This window comes from Cajanus cajan, chromosome 4 (assembly GCF_000230855.2).
Source record: "Cajanus cajan strain Asha chromosome 4, NIPB_CcT2T_4, whole genome shotgun sequence".
NCBI lineage: Eukaryota > Viridiplantae > Streptophyta > Magnoliopsida > Fabales > Fabaceae > Cajanus > Cajanus cajan.
The window spans coordinates 45,980,823-45,983,875 of record NC_138520.1 but is presented as its reverse complement, the minus strand read 5'-3'; the positions used below and the strand labels follow the sequence as shown (position 1 = coordinate 45,983,875).

The following is a 3,053-nucleotide window of genomic DNA, read 5'->3' as shown; positions in this document are numbered from 1 at the left end:
ACAGACTAAATGATCTAAAAAATGATTTAATAGCAACACATTAACATTAGTCAAGGAATCTTAGGCAATCATAAAGTTAAAAAAATTAAGATAGCCAATAACCTTCAATGGAATTTTCCTAAGTAATCATAATTGATAAGATGTTAAACCCACATAAATATTTATCATATTGCAAGTGGAAATGTTTAAAAAACATGAAAGATTATTGTTTTGTAGTTGTGATTTCTTACATCATTACAATAACAAAGTATATAAATCAAAGCATCAAAGATACCTCATCTTGTCGTCTAAGCCCTTCAAATCTAAATGGCTTCAAAACTATGGCAACTGTTAATCCATTCCTGGACCTTACAGTTTCAAAAATATCAGCTGCAACAGTGTGGTACAAGCCATATCCTGCACTGGCCACCTAAAGAGGAAAAAAGGGGAGGGGGCGGGGGGGTGAGATGAAGGCCACACACAGTCAAACTATTTTAATGAATTCTAGCTGGAATCATGCATCTAATGATTTATTTTGCATAAAATATCTAACCATACACGGAATATAACATTTAGCCATGCCAACCAGCTTTACAATATCTTCTTTTTTTTTGTGAAAATAGCTTTACAATATCTAAAAGAACACATAATGTGATAGGAATCAAGAGGGAGACTTGGGCCACCTGATACGAAAATGTGGAAAATGGACCCAAGGTTTTGCATGTTTATTATAGGAGACGTAAAAAACAGAATAGGGGGGCTGAGCTGGCAGAAAAGGGAGTAAATGACATGTATTGAGTTGGTTATAAGGAATAAGGGAGGTGAGGGTGAGTGGGGGGATATTATTTTTTGTTATGTGGAGAAAGTGAGATCACCGAGAATCTTCTCTGGTGTGGGAGGCCATTAGGCTTGGGCTGATAGATATTCTTCTATCAAATTTTGCTTTCTATTTCCTGTTATTCTCTTATTTCATCAATATTATTTGATCATTTCCATTATTCGAACTCATCATAATGACAGAATTTCATTTGATCAAATTATTTATTTACTCTATGGTGATGAATAATGAATTGAAGTATCTCAGTTGACTAATGCCTGCTTCACAAAATCATCAGCTGAAATGGTTAAAGCAAACCAGGTCACTTGGACACCCATGGATGAAAATGATCACTATTGAAACAAAGATTTTACTTCAAGAGTTTGAAGGTAAGGAATGTACAAACAAGGACAATAGTCTTTGAGCATGACTTCAAAAATACTGGAGATTTGACAATTCTTGGATGAGGTTCTGCAAAAGATGACCCAAACCCAAAATATCAGTACCTTATTATATCCACAGAGAACAACAACGGATATGTATGACTATTTGATTTGAAATACATGCTAAACAAGGCACTTTCCCCCATTTTCTTTGTCTATTCTCTTTTCATTAAAAATTAACTTAATGTTTGGTAGTGAGTTGCATATTATAATAAAAAAATTAATCAAGAACATAATAGCAATTTAACATTTTTCTATCAACTTAGATAATAGATATCACAAAAATATGCCCGTACAAGATCCGCCAGTACATGATTCTATGTTAAACTAGATAGAGTATAATTATAGGCTAAAAAATAATCACTGTAATATTAAATCAAAGGAAAACCTTCTTCAATTGACCTTTGTTGTAATTGCACCTCTTGTGATTCTTTCATAAGGACATTCCTGCAGAAGATGGCTATCTTAAAAGAAATTCAAAATGCAAACACGAAAAGTAAAAACAAATTTAAATTCCAGAATATCTATCACAGCAAGACCATGCACTTATCGAGGCATACTATTTTTTTGGTAAATAATTATTTTTAAACAAAAGAAACTATTAATGAGGGGGGGAAAGGAAAGTACAACAAAGGAGGAAAGGTATCATCCAAAGCATTAAAAAAAGGAAAATAAATATAAAAAGAATAATGAATAAAACAAGGTGGCCCAATCTCTCTACACATTGGAGATGGCATTCCATTCCATCGAAACAGTGCTGGGCAGAAGCAGAAAAAGACCAAAGAGAAGCCAATAGCATAATTTTTATCACATGATAAATTTAGTGCAAAGAAACGTGTTCCACCCAAACACCCTTAAAAGATACATGTGTTCCAGCACTAAACAAATGAAACAAGATGAGAAACGTTACAGAGCATTGGCGGAAGGAAGAGGAGAAAGACTGACAGGCTTATGAGGGTGGTGGAGGCGGCGGGGAGGGGTTCGTTGGATTGCACGATGATGGCGTCGATGTCGGAGACTTCAGTGTAGTATTCGAGAACCTTCTTGCAGTAGAAGCGGGAAGCACTAGTCTCCCACCACGTAAGGCCGGATGTGGTGCCCGCGGAAGGTCATGAGCTTATCCCAGGGGCGCGCGAGAGGGAAATTATTTTCGTTGAAGAGGGCTCCCTTCTCCCCTCTTTTAGGGTTTCTTAAATTACCCTTTTGCCCTTCTAGAAGGCTTGGGTCAAATTGGGCCCAAACTGATTTGAACATTGCAAAACAAGGCCCAAAAAGTTTCCAGATTCCGTGGGTCATTTTCGGGCTCCATTTTGACCGTCTTAGGCTTCGAATTAGGAGATGCACATTAGTGATACATTTGTAGCTTTTTCTCTTAACTTTCCAACGCCACCAAGATTGCTCAATTCGGAGTCCTGTAGCTCTAGATAGAGCCAAAAAACCGAGCGAAGGTCAAACTGTCCAGAAACAGAAATTTGATTAGTTTTGCAATTAGGCCCATAATTCAAATGACAGGAAGTTTTTAAATTATAAGTTAAGAACTTATTAGTTAAGAACTGAAAAATTATTAGTTAAGAACTGAAAACTTATTAGTTAAGAACTGAAAAATTATAAGTTTGTGAACTAGCTAATTGAATTGGAAGTTTTTTGTAGGATAATTGATAATTATAAAATGTCAAGAAATAATTCTTATAACGAGGATGAGAAAATGACAGGAAAGATAAAGTAGTTTTTAAATTAAAAAGAATAAAAAATAATTTCAAAAAAATAATAAGGTTAAAAAAGTAAAAAGAATAAAAAAAAAGACTTACAAACTG

At 34.9% G+C, this 3,053-nt stretch overlaps 1 long non-coding RNA gene across 2 annotated transcripts; it reads right to left on the bottom strand.

Moving 5' to 3' along the window:
• Window positions 1-415: 415 nt before the first annotated feature.
• On the bottom strand, window positions 416-2,411 carry LOC145956805 (uncharacterized). Of its 2 annotated transcripts, none has more exons than XR_014433067.1 (3): window positions 2,185-2,411; window positions 1,628-1,686; window positions 416-1,267 (listed from the first exon to the last, which is right to left on the bottom strand). It is a non-coding gene; the product is annotated as an uncharacterized LOC145956805 (long non-coding RNA). The 2 variants fall into 2 exon arrangements; XR_014433068.1 differs by lacking the exon at window positions 2,185-2,411 and adding an exon at window positions 2,150-2,171.
• Between the last annotated feature and the right edge of the window lie 642 nt (window positions 2,412-3,053).